The following is a 16,441-nucleotide window of genomic DNA, read 5'->3' as shown; positions in this document are numbered from 1 at the left end:
TGCCAAAAAAGCGTATACAAGTGGACACTTTGGTCAACGTTGCTCAAGCAGTAATTCGCCATAATCAGAAGTGTCTGGAAACTGATAATAACCACTTTGAGCACCTCTGTAATTGCAGAAGTCAAACATGACTTCTATTCATCTTTTGTTACCAGTATATATATTTGTTTTAAGACATATATATATATATATATATATATATATATATATATATATATATGAAACATTCTAGTATTTTTTATTGGTTTCGAATGCACAAAACAATGTAATAGTTAGACATTTACACTCCTCACTAAATGATAACCCCCCTCCCCCAATCTACCCTCTGACATTGTATATAGCTGTTATAATTCCATTGACTCTATTAGCTGTGCTGTACTCCACATCCTTTTAATATGTGTGTGTGTGTGTGTATATATATATATATATATATATATATATATATATATATATATAAAACGTTCAATTGTAGTTGACATTCAATATTATTCAGTTTCAGGTGCACAGCATAGAGTGGATTGTTATTGCTATATGTTGACTACTACAATTTTAATACAGTTTTTTTTTTCCTTTCTTAAAACGTGTATACATTTTTTGGATATATATATGTGTGTATATATATATATATATATATATATATATATATATATATATATATATGCAACATAATAGTATTTTAGAAATTAAAAGCCAGGTATTTTTTTCAAAAAGAAGCTAATGCATTAATAGATTAATGGACTTGAATTTTTTTCCTGCTCAATATAGAAATACATGAAAATAGATATTTACTTTGGGATTCTGTGATCTTCCCATCCTCTTTTATGTTTGAATGTCTTTGGAAAATGTCCCACAGATGATTTTATTTTATTTATATTTTACTCAGATGTTTTAGTACTTTAATAATACCTAAAATTCAGAGCATAGAATTAATATTTTATACTAATCTAATAAAGAAAATAACACATTCCATAAGTTTACAAAAAAAAAGTGAAGTGGCTGATTCTAAAAGAAATTATTTCACAGAAAAGACGATTTTAAAGTTAACTATGGAAAATACGAAGCATTTGTCACACACAGATTAATAACTTACAAATATATGTAAGTGAATTCTGCATTAATATTTTCATTTTATTTTTATATTTACTTTTTTGTAAGATCTACAACAGGTGTTTTTATTAGGATTTATTATAATTTGCTATTTGCTATGCAGGTTATATGTATGTAATACGATAGGCATACACCCTGGGATACATGAGATGGGGTATAATGAGATCAATTCTGACTTTAGAAAATTCCAAGTAGTAGTATTTTCTTTTAAGCCAAGAAAGCCAGATTTAGATTATTCTTAAATTATAACATTGCATATATTATCATCACCACTAGTGCTTCTACCAGATGTTTATCAGCCACACTAGCTGTGAAAGGAAGTTCTCAAAAATACTGTGCACAATGATCAAGGAAGGACCAGGGACAAAATGATGTTTTAATTACCCTTAGGCCTTTAAACATTGAGCAGCTAGGCCTAAATCATATACAATCCCGTCTACTAATGGGTTCCTTACACACTTTCAGGTTTCTTCCATTGATCACATTTGTTCTTAAGCCCCATCTGTATTAATCATCATTGAAGTCAGCTAAAGTTGAGGGTCAAGGCTATCACCTGGGTTACATTCTCATATCAAACCACATTTCTTGCCCTGCTACATGTTTACTTTTTGTGCTTCCTGTTTCTGTCATATTGGCACCCAAAATTCAGTATGTCTAAGCAATAAATAATCTTCAGTACCCTTCTTCTTCCCTCACTTACTTCCTTTATAAGTGTCTGCTTATTTCCACATTTTGCTTACATCAGAAATCCTCTCTCTCACTTAAAACTTCGTATCCAAGAGATCATCAAATATTGCCATTTCTTTAGGTCATTTCCCCTTCTCTCCTCCTCATTCATTTAGTTGTAGTTCTCTAGATCACTTGTAATTTTTTCCTTACTATATTCTGACTTCAATCTTCGTCTACTTCTGTCAGCATCCTAAAGTGTCTACTTACTCCATAAATCCTACAAAGATTCCTTATTTTCTAGTTCAATAAATCCATGTGCTGAGATGGATATGTTAATTAGCTTGAATAGTAATCACTTCACCTTATTACCTTATTATGTATATCATGATATCACGTTGTACCATTTTAATATATATATATATATATATATATATATATATATATATACACTTTTTAAAAATGTATATTGGATAAAGCCTTTTTATAATGAAACAAAAACAGAAAAACAAAAGGTAATGATACGGAAAAAATAAATAAATACGAAGAAACCTCAGAAGAATGGTAACATTTTCTGGTCTAATCCTTATTGAATTTTCTAGCATAATTTCCCACTGTTTTCTCCAAAATTTTACTTTGTTCAGTAATATCTACCTACTTAATATTTCAAAGTGCACTACCCTTTTGATACCTTGTTGTTGTTGCATACGCTCTTATCTCTGCTAGGAAAGATCACAGTCTCCATTCTTGTTCTCTTATAAATCTTTTATCCATCCTTTAAGTCCAATTCATGTATCACTTTTTGGTATCTGTCCCGAGTATCCTCTATATTCACAAATCCCTTTTCCCCAATAGGACCCTTGACACATACACACAAGCAGGCAGTTATGCACACACCCTAGAGTGTTTATTCCTTTAGAAAATATATTGTTCAATTTGCATTATTAAAAGTGTGTTTTTCACAACCCTACATTTCTTGAGGGCTGAGATTATTTGTTATTAATCTTTGTATCCCCAGGTCCTGGTGTATAATGAGCTTTCAGTTCTTTGTTCAAGCTTTCCCCCTCTCTAATCAATTCCTATGGAAATATATTTCTACATACAGATTTGGTTATGTTATTCCACAACTTGAAAATCTTCGTTAAGCCTTCACCCTAACGGATACATTCTAAATTCCTTAGCATTGCTGAAAGATATTTCAAAATATGGCCCCAATATTATCTTTTCTTACCCTCAGCACATCTGACAGTTCCCCAAATACACCGCCTGCTATTTTTCTATTTATTATGAAATTGTCTATTTAATATGCCATTCACTTTGCCTGTTCATCTTTATATTGTGAACATCTAGAGCAGAGGTGTCCAAACTGCGGCCTGCGGGCCAACTGAGGCCCATGAACCATTGTTAATTGGCCCGCAGCAAATTCCAGAAATATACTTAGTTTACTTAACTAAACCAGGTGAGGCAATACGTACTTCACCTCGATTGAGTGGCCCAGCTGTTTGTGTGTTTTACCACATACAGCCCTTGGTGAAAAACGTTGAAAAAAGTTTGGACACCCCTGATCTAGAGAGTTGCTTAGAAAATACGGACACTAAATAAGTATTTGTTTAAAAAAATAGAAATAAATGAAAGTTTGAATACATTAACATGTTTCAGACTATCTGCATAGTAAAAATGAATAGCCATACAACATATTTCCAGTTTGAAACTGACAACTCACAACTTCATGGAATTGAAGTTTTGACAACACAGGTGATTGTACCATCGAAATCCTAAAATAATGAGGGAAACAGTGATAAATCATAGACTGAGAAATGTTTCTTTCCTTTGAAGCACCTGTGAGTTTTCCAGGTGATTCAGGAGCACTTGGTATAGTTTCAATATAGTTAAATCATCTTTCAGCCTAAAATATAATATTTCTTGTCAGTCTTTTTTTTTTCCTGAAATGTTATAGATTAAAGAAGTAGCTTTGTGGTTTGTTTACTGAGACAACAAACAAGCAAATTTTAGTGTATTTTAAGTATAAAAAATAATGTTATATTTCTGTGTAACGGCATTAACGATAACATCGGATTATTATTTTATTATGTGATGCCACATATTTCTAAGTCATTTTCCTAATATATACAAATGTATTACAGTAGACATCTGCTTTTTGCTGCCCAGATCCATTCCCCTTCCATTCTTGTCAAAATATCCCTTCTCCATTCATCACATCCTAACCCCATGAACAAGTCCATGATTTTTATAGAAATGAACGGCGTATATTTCCGTGGCGACATGGATGGTTTAGGTTTTGGTACTTTACCTTCAACAGAATAATCAGGAAGTTTCAGAATTTTTGCTATGTTACAAGGTTATTATTGCTATGTTTTAAGGATACTTTATAAAATTGATTTCTAACTTTAACATATTTATCAGAGGTACAGTATCAGAGGAATAAAAGGAATGACGCCAAATGTTTATATAATATCAGAAACTTTGTTCACATTAATATTTTAATCTAAAAATGGTCACTCTGCATTTGTTGATTTAAGAGGGTTATCCACATTTTTGAAAATCAAAATTGTCAAACTATCGTACACAATAAAAATAATGTCCACACTAAAACTTTCCTCATATTGGTAAGATGCTGTAATAAGCAAAGCACTACAAAGTCTGACAAAGAACTAATGAGAGCATATTTATGTGAGACAATTAAGAACACTTTAAATTAGAACTGCATACAATGCTTGTACATGCCAAACGAATCTATGGCATTAAAAAAATGAAGTCTAAGTGCTCATGTTTTTATTTGGTTGCTTTTTTATTGTCAGTAATATTTCAATCATCTTCACAGCATGTGAACATTTATTCACATGCTGTGAGGAGGTCACAAGCATGTGTATTAACATATTTTTATATATAATGTTGGATATATTACAATACCACTAATGAAGCTTAAGAATACAGCTAAAATTTCCTTTTATAAATCAATAGTACAGAATTTAAGTTATTTAAGGAATCCTCCAATCCTAGTTAAAATACAAATGAGCTGCAATATGTGTTCCCATTGAAAGAACAGGCTAATATTAAATGTTTGATAGCTATCCTAAATTTATTACTATGATTATTATCATTTTAGCTAGGAATTCATGTAGCCCATATCAATCTCTTTCTTCCACATTTAGGTATTATTTCTGGTTTTTGACTCCTGAAGGGCAGTCTGATACCTCAACTGAGTGATTTTAGGGTGATGGATTAAATTTTAAATAATTACTGCACTGTTACTTCCTGGTCTTCAATTTGAATTCTGGCATAACTCAATTCATATCTAAGTGTCTTCCTAGGTCTTACTCTTCCTGTTGCTAATGTTTCCATAATTTCTAGATCATATTTTACTCTCATCCCTTGCAAAAGGTGCCCTTTGGATAATAATTCCCGACTCTTCCCAGAGCCAGAACCTGAAATTGCTGCTTAGATTTTTTTCATCAGTCCTTGCTGAATAAAGTCTGGCTCTATCTTCTCTTGTCCCACCACATTTGTTCCAAACATAACCTGACTCCTGAGCCTTTTATAATAAGAATTGATGGCAACATGGATAAAATATGCTCGAAGTACACTTGAAGTAGATCATGCAGTGTGAGTAGAAAAGGAAACCGATAAATTAACATTACAAGGATATCAACATTTAAAGAGTAGAGAGACAAAAAGTAGTCATCAGAAAAATCCCATTAAAGTAGGTGTGAAAACCAGATTTAAAACTATGAATTAATCTAGAAAAGAGTTTTAAGAAGTAAAATTAAACCATGCGAGGCAATTCAGAAAGATAACTAACACAAAGAATAAATTGAAAACTTTGATTTTGGCACTTATGCAGTCCTTGGTAACTTTTGAGTTAATGGCTCTGAGAGGGAGTGTACATAATGGTAAGTAGTGGACTCTGGTATGAGAATGCTTGACTTCATCAGCTGTACCTCTAACTAGTTGTACGGCCTTGAGCAAGTCACTTAAATTCCGTGATCCTCTGTTTCTATATCTGCAAAATGAGTACCGTGTTTCCTTGAAAACAAGACCTAACCAGACAATCAGCTCTAATATGTCTTTTGGAGCAAAAATTAATATAAGACCCCGTCTTAATTTACTATAAGACCAGGTATTATATTATATCATATTTTATTATGTTATATCATACCCGATTTTATATTAATTTTTGCTCCGAAAGATGCATCAGAGCTGATTGTCCAGCTAGGTCTTATTTTCAGGGAAACAGGGTATCATATGAGTGATTTACTCATGTGGTCATGGTTTTATATGAGCTAATATATGTAAGATATTAAGAATGTAAGAATATATGTAAGAATGATGGTTGGCATGTAACTCTATGTGGTGATGCAGTTGGATATGCACTACCCAGTGTCCCCTTCAAGGAAGGACTTGTTGTCCTAGCTTCTAGAACTGTTTAGGGGCAGCTTTCAGCTGTCATTCTCCAGGAATTATTTCAGCTACAGAGGTTCACCACACCTAAAACTGTGCTCTTCTTTTTTTCTTTTTTTCTTTTTTTTTCTTTTTTTAGCTGCATGAATGGACAGTCCGGGGGGAGTAGCAGCACTGAAGTTTTTTTCATGATTTATATTTAATGAGACTGTGTTAATTAAACTATCATGTGAACCCTAAAAAAGTTTTAAAAAATAATTTATTTTCATATTTATAATCAGTAACTTCTAGAAAGTATGTACAATAAAAAAAAAAACTGCTTATTATGACAAACTAAATCCTTAAAAGACAATCTATAAAAAGAAAGCCTTTAAAAAATAATCCTGTTGATTTATAGGTGACAGATGTGATTTACACATTTTCATTAAGCAAAAATCAATATATCACATAACTTTGCAGGCTAAAAAACTATTTGTTTTTGATAAGTTAAAATAACAGACGAAATATTAATGTTGTGCTCATTAAAATGAACATAGTATTTGTTAAATAAAGAACTTGAAATTGGAAGAATCCATAGAATCTAGAAACATATTAAAACAGTTCAAGTCTTCTAGAACACACAAAGAATGAATGATTTGTGGTGTATTGGGTTTCCCACAAAATGAAAAAAATATATGTATTACAAATCCATGGAAAATAAGCTTATATTTTTTCACATCTGAATGAGAAGGTCTAACTTAAAAGTCTTTCTTCCACTTAAACCCTGTCAAGGACTTCATTTTTTTTTTTTTTATGTCTAACTTCATTTTATGCCAGAGTTCAAATGGTTGTGAGAACTTCAGACCAATATGTTATGTGTAAAGGGAAAAAAAGCACCAGAAGGTGCCTGAAGGATAATTTAATGATTATCTTCTCATGAGTTCTCATGAAGAGTACTGAGGACAAAACTGTAAATTGCTCTAAAGTTAACCATAAGGAAAATTTCCCTGAAGAGCAATGATTGTTAAACATTGAAATAAGTGTCCAAAAAGAGGTTGCAGAATAGAGAAGAAAGGGAATACATCTAAATATGGTCACTTTATGTTCCAAAATTGTGGCAGAAAAATAGTACTGGCTTATAAAAAATATGTATGTGAGTGCATGTTTGTGTGTGTGTGTGTGTGTGTGTGTGTGTGTGTGTGAGAGAGAAAGAGAGAGAGAGAGAGAGAGAGAGAGAGAGAGAGAGAGAGAGAGAGAGGAGAGAGAGGAGAGAGAGAGAGAACAGAGAGAGGAGAGAGAGGAGAGAGAAGAAAGAGAGAGAGAGAGGGGAGAGACAGAGAGTGAGAGAGAGGGAGATACGGGGGATGCATCTCAAAACTATTTCAATACTGTATTTAAAATATGACTTTTTTCAAGGCTTCGTTCCTTGAAAAAAAATTAACACAATAAACATTGATCAAAACAGTTTAATATTGATCAATTCAAAAATATTTTAATATTATATCTAAAATACTACTTTAAGTACACGTAATTCATTTTATTTTAAATATCTAGAGCTAACTTTGACGTTTGATATTATGTAAATGAAAGTGATGCTTTTCTAAATGATTCCTACTTTTTATAAAATTTTTATTGAGTTTTAAAAGATGTATTTCCCTTCAAAATCCATAGTTACAATGTATTACTGATATATCTATATATAGATATATAGACACAGATACATAGATAGATAGATATAGATATAGATATAGATATAAATATATTTATATATATCTACATATATATATATTTAGAACAGAGACAGGATGAAAGTGAGGGAAAATACTATTTATAAAACATAGCAAATTATCTGAATCAGAATTTCCTTTAACATTGTACTCTCAAGGTTCCACATAGAAAATATAGGAAATGACTGTTTAACCAAGCTCACAATGGCAATCTTTTTACCTATGAAACGATGTTCTGTGGGGCTTGGTCAAGAACAGGTTAAGAAGGATATGCTGCACTTTTCTTAGAAAACTAACTGTGACCTACTTTTGTCAAATCAAATTTCTCTCCCTAAGTTTAGTTTACATTCTTGAAATTTACCTACCTTCTCATGCTGCAACAACAGCAATCCTTACCTGTATGCTTTACGATGGATGTCATTAGCTTGCTATGACACAAGTAAAAATAAATATATTTTAAGTACATTATCATGAAAAGTTTTAGAAGGAAAACATAGGATTCTTTAATGCCAAAGCAATAAGATTTAGTAAGAAAATAGGGTGAGGTGTTTTGTTTGTTTTTCCTATAAGTTTTATAAAGGGTATCAGTAATGAAATGTTAGCAATGGACCTAATTTTCTAGAGGAGTTTATAATTCCTTATAAACTTCTGAATCATCTTAAACTTGTTTCAAATAAAGAAAATATTCAAGAATAAATATTATCTACTGAGATTCTAAAATTATTGGTCAAACACAAAGTTCAGTAATACACACATGAAAATTTTGTTTCTTCTGTGATAAAGGAGGTTATTTAAAAGTAAAAAGAAAACACAAAAACAAAACAAACACACACACACACACACATCAAAAAAAAAAAAAAAAAAGAAAGAGAGAAACTCCCTAATCTTTATTAAAGAAATCATTGGAATCTGGTTTGACAAGATTATAAAACTGTAAGCAATAACTTCTGTAACTGTGAGAGGATTTACTAAGATATTTTGATTCATTTGATAAAATTCACATCACTCATTTTTTATTTCTACATTCACTTTTCCCTCCCTCACCCACAATACACATGCAACAAATTCACCAAATGCTGACTGGCAGATTGCCAGGCAAAGTATGGTTTGGTTTACACATTTAGCCTGAGGACAAAATATTTAATTCAAAACAAATTTATCAATTTGAGCTAAATTGCTGTTCTTATCACTCTGAAACGTAGTAAATGATGCATGATGGAAACCTAATCCCGTATAAGTGAGATATCGTCCCTTCTTTGAAGCTTCTTCTAAAATTAGGTTTTACAAGATTTTTCAGCTACTCACTTCTTCAGACATATCCTAATTTGACAACAATTACTCATAGATGTAAAATTACTTTTTTTGTAAGTCAAGCATTCTTGGGTTTTCTTTATTTTGACACTTACTTCAACCTGACCAAATTCATCCATCTGTTTCATCAAATTTTACTGGGTACATATGAAGTGCCCAGTGATGTGATAGTTCTAGATATCCAAATATATCTCATGGTTGTCTTTCAGAGATCCAAGCTCTAGAGTGAGGAAGACACATCAACACATAATAATATAACCACTACAAGCTAAAATGCAGTCATAAGTGGCTAAGGAAACAATTGGGAAAGAAACTGAAGTAATGAGTACCTGGAAAACCTCAAAAAAGGAAGTGAAACCTGATCTGAATTTTGAAGAATATGAAGAATGAGTCAGGAGAATTGTACGTACGAGGTCTGACAATTAAGTTCGCAAACTCATCCTAGAAAACCTGCCACATACCTCATTGCTGAATATCACTATGGTCACCTTCAAAGTGCTCCTCTTGGGAAGCTATGCACCGATGCCAGCACATAGGCCACTCTTCAAAGCAATTTTGGAACTAGTGTTCTGGAATGGCCATCAGAGTTGTAGTCTGATTACCCTCGATGACCTGAATGCCATCAAAATATCTTCCTTTCAATATTTCCTTTATCTTCAGGTAAAGAAAGAAGTCATTCGGGACAGATCAGGTGAGTAGGGAGGGTGTGCAAATACAGTTCTTTGTTTACTGGCTAAAAACTCTCTCACAGACAGTGCTGTGTGAGCTGATGCATTGTCGTGATGCAAGAGCCATGTACTGTTGGAGAAAAGTTCAGGTTGTCTAACTTTTTCATGCAGCCACTTCAGCACTTCCAAATAGTAAACTTGTTATCTGTTTGTCCAGTTGGTACAAATTTGTAATGAATAATCCCTCTGATATTAAAAAAGGTTAGTAACACTGTTGGAAACTCCAATTGGTTTATGCAACAAGTTTGTGAACTTCATTGTCCCACCTTGTATATTTGTTTGGAGTTAGGGAGGCAAGCATTAGATCTCTCAGGCAAGGAGTAAAGAACACGTCAAAGCTTGGCATGAACAGGGTCTGAGTTTTGTTCTGGGATCTACAGGGATTAGCTATTGATGAAACTCAGTGCACAGCGCACAAAGTTGATAAATGATGCTGGAGAGTTAAAGAATGAATCTTGCTTTGGACTTTATAACTGAGGCAACAGGGAACAATGGAAGGATTTTAGGACAAGATGTGACCTGATCATATGACGTGATTAGAAGTGTGACAAATGGTTTGGAAGAGGCAAAGCTGATGAAGAGGTCACTCCACTTATGAATTCTAACACCTGGTTAACTGCATCACATTCTGAGCCTCAACGTTCTTATCTGAAAGGAAAAAAAAGGTGATAGTGGCTACATTTCAAAACTGTGAAGATTCGAGAACATGTATATAAGGCAGTTAGTGCAGTGAAAGAAATCTGGTAGGCACGATTAAGCAGATTCCTTTCAGTAGCTCCTAACCTCTGAAAAGTTAGTCTACGATTCTATGAGAAAGATGATTTTTCTCTGTAGTATAATCTCCCTCTCTCTCTCTCTCTCTCATGGAAACCCACTTTCACATGAGTAAAGAATGAGAAGGCAGCTCTCCTGCTTGGAAATTATTCACTCGTACATTTATGTGCTTAGAAATGGACACATGTCATTTTTAAACAGCTGTCTCAATGGAAGATCACATATTTCATGCGTTATGCAGCTTGAACTAAAAAAGAGGAAAAACTGAGGGTTGTTAGATGGGCGGGGGGGTGCGGATAAAGGGGAAGGTGAGGAGGTTAGAAAACAGTCGGTAACCACAAAATGGCCTCAGGGTTTTTGAAAATTAATTTGGGGAACGTAATCAATAATGTTGTAAAGATTTTGTGGGGTATCCGATGGACACGTGTCCCATTTGGGAGACCACCTCAGGATACTGTAGATGCCTGATCATGGCATTGTACACCGGAAGCTAAACATTAATGAATGCCAACTATAATTTTATATATATAATGTGATGGCTCGGTGCGAGGTCGGAGGGATAATGGATAGGGGGATGGGGGGAGGGGGGTCCACAGTGTGAGGGATATAAATGATGAACGTCTAAGTATTACCTTGTCTTGTGCATCTGAAACTAATAAAAAGAAAAAAATGTAAAAAGAAAAAAAAAACTTAAAAAAACTACAAATAAAAAAATAAAAATATGGACACAACAGTGATTCGAAAAACCTTACTACAGCTAGCTATTTTACCATACAATCATAAAGAAGACATGTCTGCTAGACAATCCCATTGAAGAATGCTTGCTAGTACTGAACAGATCTAAATATATTTTAACAGGTAGATAGATTGTTAGTTTCTAAGTCAGCTTGTCATGGTGAATGATATTTAAGTGTGAAGATCACCTGCAAAGTTGTTCACATTACCCGTTTGTCTTTCTTGGCTATTATTTCACAAGACAAAGTCAATGAACCAGATAAGTGAAAATGTGGATGGGTATGTTTCATATTTTACCCCTTCCTCCTATACCCTGTTCTCCAATTGTTTTAAGTCCCCTAAATTAGTGCTAAATATCATAAAGACAGAAGAATCCTTCCTCATAAATACTGTTTGCTTGACCTCAAAAAAGTATTTGAAGAAGAAAAGATCATTTTCAAAGGCTTTAAGAAAAATAAGATTCCTATATAGGTTTAATATTTTTTTCAAAGCTAATGTTCAGAAAATTAGCAACCGGACAGACTGGGTGAAATTGTATCCCTTGTGGAACACAGTGTTAATTTCAGGCAAATTTAACTTGTGATTGAGTAGCAATTAAGCAGTGTAGAGACTGATAGTCGTGGGTTAAAATAATTTGTAAAGCTTAATTAATTGCTAGAACAACTGATAGCCCTGTCAATATGGCAAGTAAGTTCATTGATCTTAAAATTCAGTTGAGCTCAAGAGAAAGACTGACAAAATAATTTGTAGACTGTGACAGAGACAACTTGAGATTAGCAATGTGTGTGAAAGTACAGTAGAAGATATACCACCAGAAAAGATAAAACAGAGATGTATTCAAATAGATAGATAGATAGATAGATAGATAGATAGATAGAGAGATAGATCTCCAGAGATAAGACCCCAAAATCCAAATATCTATCCTTCTCATATATTGTACACAAGAGGTACAAAACTCACATTAGCCATGATATGTTGTAATTTTGCAAACAGCCATAGCGTATGTAACTAGTAATGAACTTGAAAGCAATAATTAGAAGGAACATGATGTTGACTTTAGTGAAGCAGTTCTACAATCAAGAGTCTGGATGAACACAGATACTTTGCATCAGATACCTTTTCAGTGCAGTATCAGATCATCTCAGCATCATGTGTCTCCATTATACAAAATACTTTCTCTTCCGCCATTTCCTACATATGGGCACATGCATGTGCTGCTGAGTTCTGTGTGGTTTCTGCTTCCGTCTCTTAAGACTATCCAGAGAAAAAGCCATGTCCATGGCCTTTCAGAAGGTGATCATGCAAGACTGAACATCCAGTCATATTTGATGCCATGGATTATATCTCTATGAAGTTTTCTTCTTCCCTGTCTCGGTCCGCTTTGCCTTTATTTCTGTTCTCTGGAATTGCAGTTCATTGTAAACTAGTATGTAGTCTTGTAAGCCTTTGCCTTGCATCTGAATTCCTATTACAAGTAGTAAGATAAAATACATTCTTACATAATAATGGATTAGCATGGTACCAATAAGATGTAAAAACAAGAATACTGTGACTTCTTTGTATTGATACATACAGCTCTAAGTCTTCCAAGGCAATGAGGAGGTATCCAGGTGTTCTATATTACTCATATATTTAACTGGGGGTAAAGTATTTGGGTGACGAGGATGTTCATACGACTGTCAATTTCAAAAAAAGAAGAGTATAAGATGTATGAATTGCTGCAGTTTGTCATAGGTAGGGCACTTTCATTTCTTTAACTATGTATATCGATGCCTTTTTGGCTTTAGAACTAATAATCCTTAGTTCTAGTAAATACATTCATATCCATAACTATTGTTATTAACAGCCTCAATAGTTGTAGCAGAAATTATGTATTAGAACCTGCAGCCTATGCCGTTGTCTCCTCTATCCATTTCTCATACTCTTCCTTCAGAGTCATCTCGCCTGAAGGGCTTCTTTCCACTGTTGTGAAACAAAAAGTTTTTGTTTCTCATTTAAACTGGCAGCATACTATTTTTAGTCAGGAATATCTCTCCAGTGGAGTATTTTGAAATCTCTAAGGAAGATTCAAAATCTAGAGAAAATTCATGAACTGGAGATTTCTGAAGTTTTGTATAAATATATATGATTTCAAATGAAACTCTAAAAGAGCAAGATCAACAAACTAGGAAAAATGTCAGGTATTTACAAACCCTAGGATGAATGTTATTTTTCGGTCCTTGAAGATTTGAAGATATAATTAAGCTCCTTAGAGAGTGATAAATTAGGATTATAGACTTGAAAAAATACATAAAAAATGAAACATGCCATTATATTTTCATGCCATTTACTTGCTTTATTTCTAGTAAATTATCAGGTTGGTTTTTGCTGACATAGTCATTTTGATTTTTTTTTTTTTTTCAGATTGTACAAAGTTAGTATATGGAGTTTTTATTTTATCTTTTGGGATTTGGACATCCATTTCAGTGTTTCAATCCAGACATAATTAAAGCAGCACTTTAGTAAAATAAATCTAGTCATAACATAAAAGAATTAAATGGAGAAAGGAGATTCTAGATAAATGTAGATGAGTAAGGAGGCTATTGGACTAGTAAGGGTATAAAGTAATAATTCTAGGAAGGTGGCAAGTTGTAGTAGAAATTGGTCAAATTTTGGTGTCAGACTCCAATCTAGTACTAACTCTACACTTAATTTATTTATCTGTAAACTAAATACAATAATACCAAATTAGCAGAAATATTTTGAGGAAGATTAATCGTAATGTACCTGCACTATGCATGGAACATAGTAGGTATTCTACACGTGGAATCTTTCTCTTACCCTCTCTTTTACTCACTCTGTCTTTGTGTCACTATCTTTGTATATACACACTGTCATTTTGATTTTTAAAAGGGAAATGTGATATCATATGTGAATATTTCATATTAATGCTTACTTTTAAAGTTTTGTTTAACAATGTATTATTTCTCAGACAGCCATTTATTAGGAAACTTTAAAAGTCCAGAACTCTTCCTGACATTAAAATTCTAAAGACTATCTTTAAATGTAGTTTCAATCCTCAACAGCCTAACATCTAGTATTTAGAATCAAAAAAGTAAATTAAACATGACAATTTATTATAATCCAAGTTATGCTAGACTTATAGTGGAGAATCATTGATCACAAGGTAGAAGCATTTGTGGGTAAGAGTTGAGGATTAAAGAAGATTTCTCAGAGAAAATAAAATACAAGGTTAGTCTCTAAGGATGAATTGGAGTTATTTGAGCACATATTGGGTGTTGAGTTTGGAGACTGTATTCCAAATAATGTTAACAGCCATGCAGGTGTTAAATGACATCGTGTGAATTGATAATCTGAAAGCCATTGTTTATGACTGGATCATATATTGAAAGGTCAAGTGATATGAGACAGGGTAAGAGATAAACGCACAATGTGGATAAAGTATTTAAATATTATTCTGAAAATCTTTGGAAACATTGGAATCCTTGTTTTAAATAATGGGATATTGTGATCAAGTGTGTGTCTAACAAGACATGTGCATGAAAACTGGATCAGAGACCAGTTGGAGACAGACACAAATTAAGCACCAATTGCTCTTCTCTAATAAAAAAAAAAAAAATGAGTGTCATAGCACACGTGCAAGTAGAAATAGAGAACAGCTGACAAAAAGGAAAGACATTAGAAGGGAGAGTTGATTGGTCTTGGTGAAATAATAAAGGGAGTAATTTAGATACTGTTATTCAAAGGTGTCATGTATACAATGGTACAGTATTATACAGAATAATTTCATCACCCTAACTTCTTCACCTGTTCAAACACATTTTCCAAAGTCTTGGCAACCACAGATCTAATTATTATCTCTATAGTTTTCCTTTTCCAGTATGGCATAAATTGCAAGCATAAGGCATGCAACCTTTTCAGACTAGTTATTTTAATTTGGCAATATACTTATAATGTCCATTTATATCTTTTCACTGGAGTATACCTTTTTGTTGCTCAGTAGGACTCCATTGTATGGATGTATTGCAATTTGCTTGTCCAGTCATTTGTTGATGAGCACCTTGGTTGTTTCTAGTTTTGAAAACTATGAATAAAGCTGCTATAAACATTCAAAAGAAGTCTTTGTGTAGAAAAGTTTTCAAGACAGCTGGGAAAACACCTAGAAGTACAATTCCTGGATCATATAGTAAGATTATGCTTAGCTTTGGGTGAAAGAGATAAACTGTATTCAAAAGTGGCTGTATCATTGTGCCCTCCCAACAACCCTGAGTTAAAGGTTCTGATGCTCTTTATCTTCACCGAGATGGTTGATTTTTTAAAAATTATTATTGCCATTCTATTTATTAAGTATGTTGTAGTATCTTTTTTTAATTTGCGTCCCTGTAATGTGAAATGATGTCAAACATATTTTTATATTACTTGTATATTATGTATTTCTTGGTAAAATATATTTTCAGATCATTTGTCCATTTTTAATTGGTTTGTTTTATTGTTAATACGCTTTTTTTGCATATGAGGTCTGACAATTAGGTTGGTGAACTTGCCACCATGTGCTTACAATGGCAGAACTGTACGAACAGCTCAGTAAGATCTCATAACCTTGATAAATCAGTGTCTCACAGCTGTATTCAGGTCTACATGTGGCAGTGTCTTGCTGAGTGGTGTTCATTATTGTTGTGGCATGTTTTTGTGTGACATTGAAAGAAGGGCTGAACTTCAATTAGAACAATGAACAAACGTTAAATTTCTCGTTAAACTTGGCAAGAGTGGAAGTGAAATCAGAGACATGTTAGTCCAAGTTTATGCTACGAAGAAAATGGCAGTGTACCAGTGGATTAAACGTTTGTTGAGGAGAGAGAATGCGTTGCCAATGAAGAGAGGTCAGGGAGGACAGTAACGAGCAGATCTGATGAAAATATTGCAAACATTTGTCAATTGTGCATCAAAATTGTCGACTGACTATGAGAAGTGCAGCAGACAAAGTAAACATCGATA

Source organism: Rhinolophus hipposideros (assembly GCF_964194185.1).
Source record: "Rhinolophus hipposideros genome assembly, chromosome: 11".
Taxonomy (NCBI): domain Eukaryota; kingdom Metazoa; phylum Chordata; class Mammalia; order Chiroptera; family Rhinolophidae; genus Rhinolophus; species Rhinolophus hipposideros.
Note: the sequence above shows the minus strand (reverse complement) of the source record.